The following is an 18,263-nucleotide window of genomic DNA, read 5'->3' as shown; positions in this document are numbered from 1 at the left end:
GATAAAAAACCAACATTTAAATGCATCTATATTCCTCATACACTTTCTCAACTGCAGCATGGTTACGTTGGGGGTTGTGAACCCCTAGTTCCAGCGCCTATGAACTGGTTGCTTGCGGGGCAGATTTTTTTATTTTCTGACTATTTCTGTCCCACCTCCTTAAGAAGTGGCTATCAGAAGGTATATTGCTGAAGCAGAAACACTGCAATAAATCAGTGAATGCACACATTTCAGCAAATGGAACAGACACAAGCTTTGTAAGGTACAATAGATTAGTCGCTGCTACGTTATATTTTTCATGGGGATGGTTTATAATCAGCATTGTACAAAGATGTAATTTTTTACCATAGAAACATGTTCAGGTGTATATTGTTATGTTATGTTATGTTATAGTGGCTTTTGTTGAGCGCACGGCTACTCAAAAAGAGTGTCCCGGCGCTTTTAATTAACGAGGCTGCAGTAAAACTAACATAACACATTAAAAAAAGAGAATTACAGATACCAAATAACGAAACAAAACACAGGGGGCCTACTGGGAGAATAACCACGTTTTAAGGTCCTTTCTGAAGGCTAATAAACTAGAGGCATTATTAAGGTATTTAACGTATGCTACTGAATGAAAACATAAGCAGAGTTAAATCACATGAAATCGAAATTGTGCACTTTATTATACCAACTTTCTGGGAGTTTAGATGACTTTTGCAGATTTCCACAAATCACCAAAGCCAATTTTAAAATACATGCTGGACAGATATGTTTTGCTAAATAGATTCTATCCTGTGCCTATATTTTTATATTTTCTGAGCAAGAAATATATTTCTATAGTTCGAATTCTTGATAGATTTGTGCACCTTAGTACGCATTTAGGGCCTCATTAATGAGAAATGAAGCTTCGCTGCATGAAAGCAGCGATGCGTCACTTCTCAGTGCGCACTCCTTGGGACATACCTGATGCGTCATATTTAATGTATTACGCATCATGTCGCAAGGAGTTACAGATACGTTAGTATTTCTGACGTATCTGTAAGCGCAAAAGTGACGCATTGCTGGAGTGTGTCACAAAAGTGACACAACTCCAGCAATGCGTCCTTTCACATTCGGCAAGCCCCATGTGAAAGGGCCTGCGTCACTCTTACACCTGCTGTGAGGCAGGCGCAAGATTTTGATGCAACGGCATCCTAGAAGTGACATTTCACTGTGTTACTTCTACGAGGCTTTTTGCGGTGGAACGCCCCACCTGCATACATTATACATGACGCAGGTATAATGTAGCGCAGGGGTTTACAAAGTGACGCATCTCCTTAGATGCGTCACTTTGTAAATAGTGCGTAACAGGAGGCATATTTTACGCCACCGATGCGTCTCAAAAAGAGATGCATCGGAAGCGCAAAACTGAAGCAAGGCCTCATACATGAGGCCTTTAGTTTTTCCAGAGATTTATTTAACAAGCAAAGAAAAATATACATTTCTGTCAGTTGGTGCAAGATAACATATTTGCCATGTCCTATTTGCTTAACAATCAGTTTTCCGTAGAAATAAGTACATTAATGTATCTGTTTTTAAAACTGGGCTGTTTACTTTCATACTGAAGACGAGTAGGCGTGCATGTTTTAGAATTTGCAGTAGAATTTTCTTCTATCATCATGATTCGATCCTCGCTTTTCTATCATCAACAATTTTTTGACAAGAGAGGTGGTATTTTTTCATCTCTTTCTTCCAAAGTGCTAAGCTTACATGTATTTATTAATTTCAGCTCTAAGCACGGATATATGCCGGACCATGTGTCTGCTGCAAAGTGCCCCTTAAAAATATCCGCCACATTTCCCCCATTCATGGTCTCCAGTCACAAACAGGACCTCCTGCCTGTGGGACTGTAATGAGCTATGATTTACCTGTGCAACAGTGCTGATTAGGAAAAACGTCCCAAATATAATTTACTTTGCAAATGTGCAAAAGCAATGAATGTGTGTGCGTTTGATTGCCTGCATGGCAAAGGAGTAAAGATTTTCCTCCCCATACTAACGTAGATATGTAAATATATATATTAAGGCATTGGAATGTACAATCACTGTAAGTTCAGTAAACGTGAGTGCTGTGCCATGGTTGAGTTAGATATGTGGAAGGAGGTGGGTGACAAGAGTACGCTCTGCCACCATGTCCATGTGGTTTATGGAATCCAATGTATAACACGCATTAGCAAAGCCAATAGGTCTTGCTTTGCCAATGCTTGTTACTTCAGAGTATAGGCGTGCCAATGCTTGTACGTGCATATTGCAAACTTGGAGAGTTATTTTCTATACGTTCATAATGTCTTTTATGTGGTGTTCAGATGCAACTTGATGGCTATTTGGAAGTATGGAAATGCAAAAGAAGGGGGGACGTGGCTACGGCGCCAAGACAACATGGCGGACCTAGCTTGAGCTCCTCTGAGCCGCGGAACTCTTCTTTGTTTTGAGAGCGTTTGATCTGGCTCTCATAGGCGCTTATGAAGATGCGGTGAGTTGTGAGACCGCTTTTTAGACAGCATTGCTCCTCTGTTGCGCCGATACTTGTTAACAGTGATTTTGCCCTGTGTGAGACTCGAGCGGTCGCCATTTTAGGTCGCTGCGCTCCCATCTCGGTTTCCTGTCAGCTGATGTGGTTTTTGACCCGTTTTCTACTCAGACCTCATTTATAAGTATCCTGCCTTCGTTTTAAGCACCTAACTGCATTTTCTTCTGCCACAATGCTTAATTCATCGTCTTTTGCAACTTTACACTGACTTTTTGATGCTGCTTCTTAGTCTTTGCACCTTTTTCCTCTGCCTCAACTTTTTCTCAGGAATTGTGCCGTAAGTTAAGGAATTTGTGCAATTACTTTCTCAACTGATGTTGCTTCTTGTTTTCTGAGGGAAAACTCATGTAGTTCAGCTGCTATACTCATTTTGTGTGGAGGTCCCATTTCAGTCTCCAGTTCAATGCATGCTGCACCCGTGTTTTAACCTCAGTACTACAGATATACTACTTTTTGGCACTTCCTAGTGAATTTGGCCTTCTATTGACTCTACGCTTGTTTCCTCTGCCTACATATATGTTACTTTCATGTGATGTTCGGCACTTTGAAGAACTAAAGCATCTCCTTTGCCTAAAATGATGCTTTTTCATTCCTGAGGAAATGTACTTGTACTTTCTCTGTTTTTTGGAGGCCTTGTTTTTTTTTTTTTGGCTTTCATTCTTTATCACATTAATTATAACGAACATTATATCCATACTTGTTTTGAGGACTCTTGTAACAGCCGTTGTATACTCTCTTCTTCTATTCCTGCTGGTGTTTTCTGGTATAATCTACAATGGCTAATGAATCTCACACCACAAGGTAATCTATCTCTGGGACAATACCGAAAAGACATAAAAATGACCCGCCTTCTCCCATTCAGTCCTCCCAAAATCCTGTTCTGGATTCAATACTGGATGAAGTACTTGGTCTTCAACCATTTATGTCTATGACAAATGAAAAGTTAAAACAGATTGAGGAGAGAGGGATTGTTATGGAAGGTAAAGTCCTGGAATTGGAACAACGTAGTAACGATTTTCAAGATGTCTCATCAAAGATACCTTTATTGGAACAGGAAATTCATAGACTAAAAATCCATGCTGAGGACCTTGAAAACCGTAATCGCATTAATAATCTACGCCTTTATGGACTTCCGAAAAACAGTGAAGGTGCAGATATGGTATCGTTTCTACAGAAATTCCTTCCAGAACTTTTAGGTCTCCAAGTATCAGCTAGTCCCCTCAATATACAAAGAGCTCATCGCCTAGGTCATCCAAATCCTAATGCCATAAAACCATGTGGAATCATCATGCTATTTCTAGAATTTACTGAGCTGATGCAGGTGCTGAAGGCTGTAAAACTTAAACGTCGCCTCATTTGGTCTGGCCATAATTTGTTTATTTCCCAGGATATCTCTAATGCAACGAATGCTCGTCGTAAAGAATTTCTTGCTCTACGTCCTGAAATGAGACACCTCAACATCCAATATGGAATCCTCCATCCATGTCTCTGCAAGATTACTCATGGTGGTCATTCACGCTCCTTTGATGACCGGGAGAAACTCAAACTTTATCTTCAAAAAAATGTCCACACTGGGATGGATATTAATACTTGATTTTTCAATTCTTTATTGATCATTGCTTTACATCTGTACTGGTATATATTCTATTAATGTTTGCACCTTATTTATTTCTCCTTTTCTTTCTGAAGCTCTCTCTTCCTTTTGTTCTCCCACTTTTTCAGTGCTGAGGTCCGTGCTCTCTGGCGCCACTATGCTTCCTTCTCTTTATCTCCTTTCTTTGTTACAGTTCTGGCTGTTTTGCCTTGATCTGTTCACTCATCTCTTTCTTTGGTTTTCTTTCTTCTCTATCTCCTTCTTTCTATTTTCTTTTGTTTTTCCTCTCTTCATTATCTTTGTACTATGTTTTTATTGGTGTCTCTTTATCTGTTTTGTAACGGTAATTGTATTCGGCTTATTGCATGTGCATGTTGGTGCTGTGTGTTTTTTTGTAACATTTTCCGTTTATAAATCTCTTATGTGGTGTGTTATTTCTTGTAGTTGTATTCCTGACGTGTATCAACTCCATCCATGTATTACCCTCCTATTCCTCCATTCCTCCATTATGTTTAAGTTCGTCACGTGGAACATTTGTGGTCTTGGGAATCCAGTCAAAAGACAGAAGGTATTGTCTCATTTATCCAAGCTTAACTCTCAGATTTCTTTTCTTCAAGAAACCGACTCTACTGAAGCAGAGTCACTTAGGTTGAAAAGATAATGGGTGGGTCAAGTTGTTTATTCTCTTGCATCCAGCAAAAAGGAGGGTGTTGCTATATTGTTTCATAAATCATTATCAGTACAATTTCTGTCTACACAAAATGATGATGATGGACGCTGGTTAATGGCACAGATTGTTGTACAAAATAAAACTTTAGTTTTGCAAAATATTTATGGCCCTGGTAAACCAGATCCTAAATTCTGGAATGACATTAAAATTTTACTTTCTTCAGTAGACTGTCCTAATATTATGGATGTACGTCAGTACAACGCGATCTTTTAGATCGCGGTACTTTACAACGCTGCCATTACAACGCAAGTTGTTACAACGACTTGCGTTGGTGTGCTAGGATTGAGGATTATTATGATTTTATATTCCAACACCAGCCCACGTAACAGTAGGGAAGGTGTTGGAATATAAAATTACAATATTCCTTATCCAACAGCGCCATCCAGCGCAAGTCGTAGTAACGACTTGCGTTGTAATGGCATCATTGTAAAGGTAGTGCGGTGTAAACACCGCGTTGTAAACAATGTTTCCCTAATATTATTGTTGCTGGTGATTTTAACCAATGGATGGACCCCTTTTCTGACAGATTGTCTAAATGCAAATTAAACCCAGATAAATCTCACAAAGCATTTAAATCAGCCATTGCCTCTCGTTCATTGTACGATGTTTGGAAGACTTATAACCCTGATTTGCTTGAATATACTTTTTTCTCCAATGTACATCAAACTCGCTCTAGAATTGATTATATTCCGGTCAGTAAATTCCTGCTCCCTTCGATTCAAACTTCAGAAATTGGCTCCATTTTTATTTCTGACCATGCACCCGTTCATGCTGTACTAGACCTTTTATTTACCTCCCCTCAATTTAGTTGTTGGAAACGTAATACGTTTTATTATCAGATACTGTTTTTATCAAAGAAGCTACCACTTTTATTAATGATTTTTTTTGCTTCAATAACCCATTGGACACTTCTGTTCCAAATAATTGGGATGCCTTAAGGCCTCTTTTCGTGCCTTTACCATTTCATATGTCTCGAAAAAAAAGAAAGTTGCGAAGAAAAAATATAAGGATCAATTACAACGCCTTAAAGAATTAGAACATAAGTATTTTACTTCTAAATCACCTTCCACCCTTCATAAATTGATTAAGACAAAATCTGATTTCAACAAATTGGCAACAATTGAAGCCTGTAATATTCTGCTTAAAATTAAACATAAATATCATGGTGATCAAAATAAAGCGGGTAAGATGTTAGCCAATTATTTGAAAATGAAATCTGAACGTAAAAATATTGGTCCCTTGCTCAATGAATCTACCAAAAAACTGGTCTCATCAGATGAAGATATTGCCGAGGTTTTTCATGAATACTATAGATCTCTCTATTCTGATGACACATTTCCCACTAATCAAAATTTAGATACCTTTTTCTCAGGTCTCCCTTCTCCACTTTCTTTACCTGATGAATTTAATGCATTAGAGAGACAAATCACAACTCAAGAGGTAACTAATGCTATTAAATCTTTAAAAAAGTCAAAAGCTCCAGGCCCTGATGGTCTTTCTGTTGATTTCTATACCACCTTTACCTCCATTTTTGTTCCAAAACTTTTGGCACTTTTTAATTCTTTTATTGCAGATGCCAAAGCGTCCGGCTCTTTTATGGATGCCTTAATCATTATATTCCTAAACCTGATAAAGACCACTCCTACTGTAAAAATGATCGCCCTATATCTTCAATAAATTATGATTGCAACATTTTTGCCAAAATTCTTGAATCCCGACCAAGTTGGGTTTGTGAAGGGTAGGTTACCATCAGATAATGCACAAATGTTTGCCAATATTATTTCATATGGCAAAAAATACAAATCTCCTCTTGCATCCCTGTCTTTGGATGCTGAAAAGACCTTTGACCGTATCAATAGGCAATTTATGTTTACCACTCACCAATAGTTTGGTTATGGGCCTTCTTTTATTTCTTATATTAAACTATTGTATTCATGTCCAAGAGCTAGTATTTTTGTTAATAATCACTTTTCCAAGTTTTTTTTCTCTATCCAGAGGTACAAGGCTGTCCACTTTCCCCTTTATTATTTGTCTTATGCCTTGAACATTTCCTGGAGCGTATCCATGTTAATTCGCAGATTACTGGCTTTAATTATAATTCTATAGAAACTAAAATATCTGCATATACAGATGATATATTGATTTATATGTCAAATCCCATTGACTCCCTCCAGCACTTTTTGGATGAAGTCCGATTATACTCCAGTATTTCTGGTTATAAACTAAACCTTTCAAAAACAGAAGTTTTACCTTTAAATTCCATATGCTACCAATTTATGTTTAATTATACTAATTTTGCCTGGTGTCCCTCAAAAATTAATAACTTGGTATTTGGTTTCCTCCATCTCTGTCGGACACAATTAAATACACGCTTCATGCGTTACTCACTAAAATCCAATCACTCCTTCTCACTTGGTCCCCCTATACCTTTCCTGGTGGGGTAGGTTAGATACCATTAAAATAATGATTGTACCCCATGTTCTATACACATTATCTATGTTGCCTATTCGGATTCCCACTTCCTATTTTTCTTAAATTAACTCCGCTTGTATAAAATTTCTGTGGAACAAGAAACATCCACGAATTGCTCTTAATAAACTTATTCGTCTCAAGAATGAGGGTGGTGTACGTTTTCCAAACTCAAAAGCCTATCACTCTGCTTTTTTGATTAAGTAATCCTTTGCTTTATCCTATGATTTGGTTGATACCCCTATTCCCAGATAGATTAATTTTGAACGCTCCTTACTAAAAGACTTTTCATTTCAGAATGTCATTTTTATGTCCAACAGCACTTTCATGTCCAATAACCCTATTTTAAAATATTCCCAGAGTCTCTTATACAACACATTTTCTAATGGTTTCACTCCATTTCAATTTTTTTATCCTAAACAATATGGTACAACACATTTCTTAAATATAAAGGTAAATCATTCTATTACAAATGCTGGAAGGAGAAGGGAATTATTTTTGTGCACCAATTATTTCACCAAAATTATGTTATTCCTTTTCATGCCCTACAAGCACTGTACCAATTACCTGATTCTTGCATCAATGAATATACCATAATTTACAATGCCATACAATCATAATTAGCCACTTTTGACCCTCCAGCTGATACACCATCTCTTGCCCCACCCACTCCTTTATATCTTTTATTTCCAACACACAGACCTAAAGCTGCTCTTGTATATAAGTTATTGTTATCAAATGTTACTGAAAGACCCAAACCCCCTACTGAAACTGCGTGGGAAACTGATCTGTCCATTTCTTTTTCTATTACGACTTGGGATAAATTGTGGTCTAAGTTATTCAAAGTTTCTGCTGCTGCTCGAATAACCCAATCTCTGTATTTTATTTACAATAGAGCTGTTATTACTCATGTTTGTATTTCAAAATTTTCACCATCCTCTTCTCCATTATGCTGGTCTTGTTCTAATGATATGGGCACATTGAAACATCAACTTTATGAGTGTTCAAATGTTTTATCCTTTTGGAAATCTGTTTTGACTATTTGCATGACAATTTTTAAATGTGATCTTACATTATCGTTACAAAATGTTTTTCTAGGTTCTTCTTCACCTGATGTTGCTGACTCATCTTCTGTTTCCATGTTATTTGACCTTTTATTTGCATTAGCCTTTAAAGTTATCTTATCATCCTGGAAAGAAAATTCTAAAATATCTTCATTAACTTGGAGGAATTTTATTTGTGATGAGCATAGAATTGCTAATGTTTCCTCCATTTCCCTCTCTCAAAAAATTAAATCTGATCTTCTTTGGCTACCTTTTACAACATATCTCTCTACTCATACTTCTGTTCACTAGTTCTTTTCCTCTTTTCTCTATATTATTCTCATATACAATTTTAGACCTTCCTTCCTCTTCTTTTTCTTTTTCTTTCTTCTCTATCTCTCTTCTTTCTTTTATTCTTTTTCTTCCTTTCTCTCTCCAATGTTAGGTTATTATTACACCACTATGTTATTTGCGTACGTATATTTTGGAATATGCTGTGTATATTTTATGATTGCTTCTCCCTTTATTTTTATTTTTTTTATTTTTTTTTATTGTTGTTCCTATTTTCCCTTTTGTCTCATGTACTTAAAAACTCAATAAAAACTTCTTAAACAAAAAAAAAAGAAATGCAAAATAAGGGCCATCTTGAAAACGTCTTGGTAATGTTTACAAACCAATGGAACAAGCATGTGAAAAGGCAATACTGCAAGGAGCCTAAACCACGGAGGATGCAGGAGCATCGTGAGTGGGAGCAGGAAGAACAAGGAAAAGCCCCTTCAAATGGCAGCAAAGTCATCCGAGGACCACAGAAACCTGCTTTTGCCACATAACCGAAATGCCATCTCCTTCAAGGATAGTCCATCCAAGTATGGCCAACCTGTTTTAGAGTGGCAGAAAGTCCACTCTATGTAGGTTCATAATGTAAAGTATATAGTGTAAAGTATTAGTAACATCTGATCTCTCCCACAGACAGCTAAATGTGTTTGTAAAGCTATCTGTAGCCAGGGGTTTAGAATCAATAAGATTTCCCTTAAATCGCAATTCCAATGGGCATTGTTGAAAACTCTCTCAAAGCCAACCACCCAGAAAGAAAAAAGTCATTGTGTCATCCATGTTACTGATGAAGCATCATATATACAAAACGTTTAAAATGGCTAGGGTAACTGGAACTTTTTCAACAAGCCCAGAGGCCGGTTTGGCCTAGAGAGAAACATTTTCTGAGAGGCCAGTTTCTCTAAAGTGTGAAAGCAGACTAAGATGATCAGTAAAGATGTTGAAACACTATGGCTTGTACATACAAATTCTCCACAGTGTTGGCAATGAAAAATAAAAACGCAAATTTTGAAACCAAGTGTAACAGAATACAATCTAAGTACCACCAACTGTAAAAATGTTAGAATGTTGAAATACAGGCGTGCAAATAGCCACTTCAAAACCAAGCACAGATAAAGTAAAAAGGGCTCTCTTTTTCAAACAAGCATTGCCAAAGCCAACAATGGTGGCTTATAACTAAAGCACAAGCCAGGCTTTCTGCTTTGGCTATGCGTAGTCATATCGCATGTTCAGTACCAGTAATAACTGTTTGTACTCTGTGCGTGCCAAAAATACAAGACACAATTGAAAAAGACACCAAGAAACCCTTAGAGTTCAGATACGTTTACCAATATGAGGCATCTGAAACATTACCAAACCAAATAGGATAGAGTACGTGGCATAGACAGCATTGGCTTGGACAACACTTTTGACTGCACTGTATAACTAGCAAAGTGCACACTGTGGTAAATATTTCTCAATAAGCAAGGTATTTGGGAATAATTGCTCCGGGGTAAGAACGTTTTCAAGCATGTTCATCCTAGAGCACTGCGCCAGAATCTGCCAGTGGGACAATTTCTCGGAATATGAAGGAATTGTTCTGAGTTGGAAATGTTCCAAGAGCAAGCTGAACATTTGGAAACCAAACTATTGACAAGACAATACCCGAAACAAATGATCAGGAGAGCCAAGAGAAGGGTGAGGAATAATAATCGGGAGGCAGTGCTGGACAGTACACCAAAAGAAAAATCTGAGCGCATGGTGTGCGTAACTACGTCACCCCGGCTTCAAATAAAATCAAGAGCATAATAAAGAAAAAATGGGCAATCCTGAATAGTGGACAACGACAGTGGGAGCCCCCCCCTTTTTGCCTTCAAGAGAAGTAGGAACCTCAGGGATGCCCTGGTACACTCCAACATCAAACATGAGGATGACAGTGATCAGAACACCCTCAGGAGCCAACCAAAACCAACAGGCCATTTCCCATGCGGCAGTTGCATTGGCTACCCCTTGACCGTCACCACGAAAGGAGTGGATATCGGCACGAACAATCCATGGAAACTGAAGGACTTCAGTAATTGCAACACTGAGAATGTGATCTACCTCTTGACTGTCTGTGCCACCTAAAGTACATTGATATGACGACAAGGAAAGTAAAAACACTGATTAATGAACACCGCAGCACCGTCAGTTGTAAAAAATCTAACACCAGATTGACAAAACACTTCTTAGGCCTAAACCACAAGGAATCAGATCTGCGAAGGGTGGTATTGGAGGTGATGAAGAAACAAAAAACAGACATATGCAGAAAACTGCTTGTCAGGTAACAACGCTGGGTATACCGGTTGCGCACATGGGACACAGGCCTGAATGACGAAATCCCATGGTTACAGCTGGCACGGTAACCAAATCACATAGCCGTAACGCAAAAAAGTAATATTAAACATACATGTCCACACATGTAGCAGAGACCTGGGGTACTTCAATATATTCAAACCCATGACTAAAATGGAATTACATACCTTAACCAACCACACACCTTACCCCCATTTTTCCAACTTGAGCAAACTTAAAAATGTACACCAAGCATCCATGCCCTATATGATAAAGATAACCCGCGAATAAGATCGCAGGAATGAGAAATCGCATATATTATACATGGCACAATCACACTGGAGTAAATCTGGACATAAGTACCTTAGTAAAGAATACTCATCCCTTTGCCCATCTCCTTAATGATAATGTTGGCTGTACATCATATTCTAAAACACAATATCCACACTAACATATAGGCATATGAACCTCAGTAAAAAAGAAAAAGGAAAATAGGCATCCCTTTGCCCATCTCCTTAATGATAATGCCTGCTGTACATCATAATATAAAACCTAATATCCACACTAACATATGGATCATATCCGTAACTAATCACATATTCACATGTGGTATGGCAATGACAGTGGGAAGATTAATAAGAGCACTTTGGTTGATATCTATCAAGTATCGAAAAAGAGCTAGTTATGGTAATTAGAGTACACGTACACATGCAGGCGCATGCGGCAAGTCAGGCATTGCCTGACTTTCATAAAACATGGCCGCTAAGCGCATGCGCTCTTGAATTAGAGGCACTGGACGCATGCGCGTTGTACGTCTTCTCTCGGTCTCCCCCGCGGACCTCAGACACATCCTCAAGAGCAACGTCCACCTAGCAGGGAGGCAGAATCTCATGAGCGGGTCACTTCCGGGGTTATGCCTTTAACCAGGCGACCAGGCATGATCGTAGCTAGACACCGGACTTTATCCAGGTGCCACCATTTGATTCCTAATTAACAACCAATTAGACAAACCAGTGGCAATATAAAAGACCTCTCCTTTCCCACCTTTACTTACTGGCGGGGAGGCAAAGCGGGTAACTGTAGGAGACATGGCTGGAAGCCCTGAAAATGACAGTAAGAGTGTGTACGTTGTGGACAGATGGAAGAGCGTATTTAAATGCTTTGGTGCATTTTTAAACTCCTTTCAAAGGGACGCACATTTCTAACATGCATTAGTATGTGTGCTTTTTACTTCCTATCATGGACCTGATTTATCAATACCAGGCTGTGATTTTGTGTCTCTCTTTCCAGCATGTCAAAGTAGGCCCTTCCACCCTCAACCTCCCATGGAGTAAATAGTATAGGACCTAGGGTCAGCAGCGAGAGATATGTTTCTCTCCTTTATAAGTGTTGACACGTATGAATGACTTTTAGTACTACACTAGTGGGGAAATTGTTATTCATATAACCCCCTACTCTTTTAGTGGTTGATCGTTTATACAAATTGTGTATGAAGGCGGAGCCCTTAATAATACTTGGTCCTGATGAATGCTATGTTCCCTTCAGGGACCCTGAAGCAGAAACATGTTGACCACATCTAGCACGGTGAGGGGATAATTAGTTCCCAAATCACCGCTCACTTCTTTTTTTTGTTTAAGAAATTTTTTATTCAGTTTTAACAATACATGAAACAAAGCCATACAGTAATGATAATGCATGAAATACGGTAATACAAGAGGCATATAATGATTAAAATGAAATAACAGAATTATCTAGAAGATGAAGGAAAAAGAGAGGAAATGAAGGAAAAGGAGAAAGAAAAAAAAGAGAGCAGAAAAGGGTAAGAGAGGAAGAGGGAGAGGAGGAGGGAGAGAATGGGAAGTTAGAAGAAAAAAGGAATATATACTAAGAAAGAAAGACAGATTATACAGTTAATGAAGAAGGTGAAGAAGAGAGGAAATTAACAAAGGGGAGCCAGAGGATATCTGACTTAATTTTTAACAGTATAGAGGAAGAGGAAGCAATAGCAATCCTATGCTCATCACATATGAAATTCCACCAAGTGTTAACAGATAGTTTGGAATTATCTTTCCAGCAAGATAGAATCGCTTTAAATGCAATAGCAAGGAAAAGATCCAGCAATTTAGCCGTAGGAGAGGGAACATCAATCTCATCTGATAGTGAACCTAAAAACACATTCACTAAAGTCAATGGTGCAGAACATTGAAACATTTGCATGCATATATTCCAAACAGATTTCCAAAAGGATAAGACTGGAGTGCACTCATACAATTGATGCTTAAGAGTACCTGTTTCGGAGGAACAAGACCAGCATAACGGGGAGGAAGAGGGCGCAAACTTGGAAATACATGCAGGTGTGAGGATAGCCCTTTGATAAATGAAAAAAAGGGATTGTATAATACGTGCTGCAAGAGAAACTTTGAATAATTTGGACCATAAATGATCCCAAACATCAACTGGTAATACAACATTTAAATCAATTTCCCAAGCATCTTCAATAGATGATTTGGGACGGTTAGGAACATTAGCCAGTAATATGTTATAAACAAGGGCAGCTTTGGGTATGTGTATAGAAAACAAAGAATAAAGAGGAGATAAGGGAGAAAAAGAAGGTAGAGTATCAGGTGGTGAAAGAAACAACAAATGAGATTGTAAGGCCTGAGTTATATTATTATACTCTTGTAAACACGATGCAGGCAATTGGTAAACATTTTGTAATTCAAGGAAAGGGATGATAGAATCATTTGCAAAGAATTGATATACAAATGAGATCCCCTTTTCTTTCCAGTACTTGTAATAAAAAGATTTGCCCTTGTATTTTAGAAACTTGTTATACCACACAATGGATGCTAGAAAACATTGAAGGGGAGATAAGCCTTTGGAAAATGTATCATGCAATAATGATTGGGAGTATTTAGTAACTGGGTGTTTGGACAAAAATGTACAGTTGGACATATATACAATGTGAGTAAACGGGAAGTCCTGGAGCAAAGAGCGTTCCAAGACAACCCATCTAGGAATCGGGGAAACAGAAAAGTCATAAGCTAAGGAGAAGGATTGTTTAAGCACAAAAGCAGAGTGGTACATTTTAAAATTAGGGAAACGTACCCCTCCTTCATTTTTGGGGCGTGTAAGTTTTGCCAAGGCAATGCGAGGATGTTTGTCAGTCCACAAGAATTTAGAACAAAGGGAGTTCAAGCGAGCAAAATAGTATTTAGGGATTTTTATAGGAAGCATAGAAACAGTATATAGAATATGGGGCGTAATCATCATTTTAATAGTATCTAATCTCCCCCACCATGATAGGAATAAGGGAGACCAACGTTGTAGAAGGGATTGGAGTTTTATAAGAAGTGAGGCAAATGTAAACTTAAGGGTATCAGCTAGGGAAGAGGAAAACCACATGCCGAGGTATTTTATTTTGGAAGGGCACCAGGCAAAATCTGTGGAAGCAAACATGAATTGGTAACAAACATCATTTAATGGCAAAACTTCAGTTTTAGACAAATTCAGTTTATACCCTGAGACTGAGGAATATAGGTGAACTTCATCCATGAAGTGTGGGAGTGAAGTAACCGGATTAGCCATGTATACAAGTATGTCATCTGCATAGGCAGAAATTTTTGTTTCAATAGTGGCCACTTTAAAACCGGCAATATTGGAGTTGTGAGGGATACGCTCTAGAAAAGGCTCAAGACATAGAATAAATAACAAAGGGGAAAGAGGGCAACCTTGCCTCGTGCCCCTGGAGAGGGAAAAAAATCTAGAAAAGTGGTTGTTGACAAAAATACCAGCACGGGGAGAGGAATAAAGGAGCTTGACTAAGGAAATAAAAGAGGGGCCAAAACCAAACCATTTCAAAGTACGAAACATGAATTGCCAATTGATGCGATCGAATGCCTTCTCGGCATCCAATGATAAGGCTGCTAGGGGAGATTTAAAGGACTTGCTATGGGAAATTACATTAGAAAACATACGAGCATTATCAGAGGCTAACCTACCCTTCACAAAGCCAACTTGGTCAGTTTTAATCAGGAGCGGAATGAGGGTGTCAAGACGGGAAGCAAGGATTTGGGCAAAAATTTTACAGTCATAATTAATTAGGGAAATTGGGCGAAAGTTCTTACATTGGGAATGGTCCTTATCTGGTTTGGGAATGAGAATGATCAAGGCATCCAAAAAGGATCCCAAGGCTCTAGCCGAGGAGATAAAGGAATTAAACAGTTGGAGCAGCCTAGGTACGAACAGGGCATGAAAGGAGGAGTAAAACTCAATAGGCAATCCATCAGGTCCCGGGGCTTTAGATTTTTTAAGGGACTTGATGGCCTGAAGAATTTCCTGAAGAGAGATATCGTTCTCTAGTTGGGCAAATTCTTCAGGATGTGAGGGAGGAGGAGGGAGACCATCAAAGAAAGACGCTAAATTGGACTCAGATGGACAGGTGTCATCCGTGTATAGAGATTGGTAGTAGTCATGAAAAACATCTGCAACATCTTCATCAGAGGCAACTAATTTGTTGGTACGGTCATTAAAAATAGGACCAATGGTTTTACGTTCAGATTTGATTTTGAGATAATTTGCTAACATTTTACCCGCTTTATTCTGACCCCCATGATATTTAGATTTAATTTTTAGCAGAGTATTGCAAGCTTCCACTGTAGCAATTTTATTCAAGTCAGCCTTCGCCTTAATTAAATTACAAAGGGCATCCGCAGATTTTGAGGAAAAATACGAGTGTTCAAGTAATTTAATATGTTGGAGTTGGTCATCATATTTACGTCTATTAGCTTTCTTTTTCTTAGCAACAAACGAGAATGTGAAAGCTCGAAAAGCAGCTTTGAAAGCATCCCAGTTATTGGGAATAGAAGTGTCTGAGGGGTCATTAAGGGCAAAAAACTAATTAACGAAAGACGTAACTTCCTTGACAAAAGTAGTATCCGACAGTAAGTACGTATTAAATTTCCAACGACTAAAACTGGGGGAAGTGAGGGTAAGATCAATGGCTGCAAAGACAGGAGCATGGTCAGAAATAAAAATAGAACCAATGTCAGACTTTTGGAGGGAGGGAAGGAGGGACTTGCTAACCATAATGTAATCTATGCGTGAACGGGTATGGTGTACATTGGAGAAAAAGGTATATTCCAGGGAGTCAGGATTACAAGTCTTCCATACATCATAGAGAGGTCGCGTGGCAATGGCAGATTGGAAACATTTATGAGACTTGTCGGGTTGGAATTTATGCGAGGAAAGTCTGTCAGAGAATGGGTCTAGCCATTGGTTAAAATCACCAGCAATAACAATGTTAGGGCAATCAATATTGGAGATAAGGATTTTAATATCGTTCCAAAATTTAGGGTCTGGACGAACCGGTCCATAAATGTTTAACAAAACGAAAGTTTGCTTATGAATCACAACCTTTGCCATTACCCAGCGACCATCATCATCATTCTGAGAGGACAAAATTTGAGCCGACAAACCTTTGTGGAGCAAAATCGCCACACCTCCCTTTTTGTTAACAGCAGGAGAAAACACAACTTGACCCACCCAATGCCTTTTCAATTTAGAGGACTCAATATCAGTACAATGGGTCTCTTGTAAGAAAACAATTTGAGAATTAATTTTGGATAAATGTGAAAGTACCTTTTGACGCTTGACAGGGTGACCAAGACCACGAACATTCCACGTTACAAAATTACACATGATGGGAGGTATGGGCGGGGCAAGCAACTAGGAGCAGACACGTGTCCGGAGAATCACTACAAAAAAGGACAAAACAACAAATATAGGAAAAAATAAGACATTTGAATAGAACAAGTACAAATAGATAGAGAGAAATGAGAGAGTCCAAACGCACAGTAAACAAGAGTAAGACCAGGAAAAGCCAAGAGCTAGGAAGGGAAAATAATCCACTAAGAAAAAAGGGAAGAAGTGCACAAAGCAATGAGGAAAGACAAAAAGGAAGGAAAGGAGGGAAAGAAAGAAGAGAAAGGAGGAAAACAACCGAAAAGAAATAAGAAGACAGATCAAGGCAAAGAAGCCAGGTCTGAAAGGAAAAAGGGAACCACAGCACCATCGGGGGCGGAAGGCGCCAAATAGGACGCGGACCAAAGCGAGCTACAGAGGAGCAATAACAGGCAACAAAAAGGGGGAAAATCCAAGAAACCTCAAAAGAGAAGGACAACACAAAGAAAAAAGAAAGAAAAAAAAAAGGGTCAACACGGATGCAGAGCAATCATGAAAAACAGAGCAAATCCAAGCATATATGAAGAGAATCAGTCATTGGTATCCATAACTGGCGCAGAAATAGATTGAAGATATGCATGGAGCTTCTGAGGATCATCAAAAGAGCGGGTATGACCATTATGTGTGATCTTGCACAGACACGGATGAAGAATACCATATTTAATATTGAGCTGTCTCATTTGCGGGCAAAGATTCAAAAACTCCTTTCGTCTAGCATTAGTGGCGTTGGAAAGATCCTGTGAAATAAAAATGTTATGACCTGACCAAATAAGACGTCGTTTGAGTCTAGCAGCTTTAAGTACAGTCATCAATTCAGTGAACTCCAGGAATAAGATGATGATACCACGAGGTTTAGCTGAATTAGAGTTAGGCCGACCCAAACGATGAGCGCGTTGGATGTTGAGAGGAGTAGATACAGGTTGGAGGCCTAAAAGTTCATGAAGAAGATTACGAACAAAAGACACCATGTCCGACCCCTCAACATTCTCCGGAACACCATAAACGCGTAAATTATTCCATCTATTACGATTTTCAAGGTCCTCGGTGTGGAGTTTAAGCATTTGAATCTCTTTTTCCAGTTGGGGGAAGTCTAATGGAGACATCCTGAATATCACTAACGCGTTGTTCCAGGTGAAGAACTTTACCCTCCATAGTAACCCATCTCTCCTCGATCTGCTTGAGCTTCTCATTAGTGGTAGTCATAAAAGGCTGCAAACCACGAACCTCCTCAAGGATGGAGTCCAAATCAGGGTTAGGAGAAGTATGAATTGGAGAAGGAGGGTCGTTTTTAAGTCTCTTCGGCTTGGTGCCTGTGAGGGAAGACTTAGTAGAACTTGCGTCATTAGACATGGTGGCACGTGAAGAACTCATCCAAAAGTCAAAAAGGAATAAGAGCCCAGAGAAGAGCAATGTAAATGAGTCAGACAGCACTAAGATAGAGTCGTAGCTGCGGAGAATATTAGGATGAAATAGCACAGGTATATTA

This window comes from Lissotriton helveticus, chromosome 11 (assembly GCF_964261635.1).
Source record: "Lissotriton helveticus chromosome 11, aLisHel1.1, whole genome shotgun sequence".
NCBI lineage: Eukaryota > Metazoa > Chordata > Amphibia > Caudata > Salamandridae > Lissotriton > Lissotriton helveticus.
The sequence above is the reverse complement of the archived record's forward strand: the minus strand, read 5'-3'. Positions refer to the sequence as shown.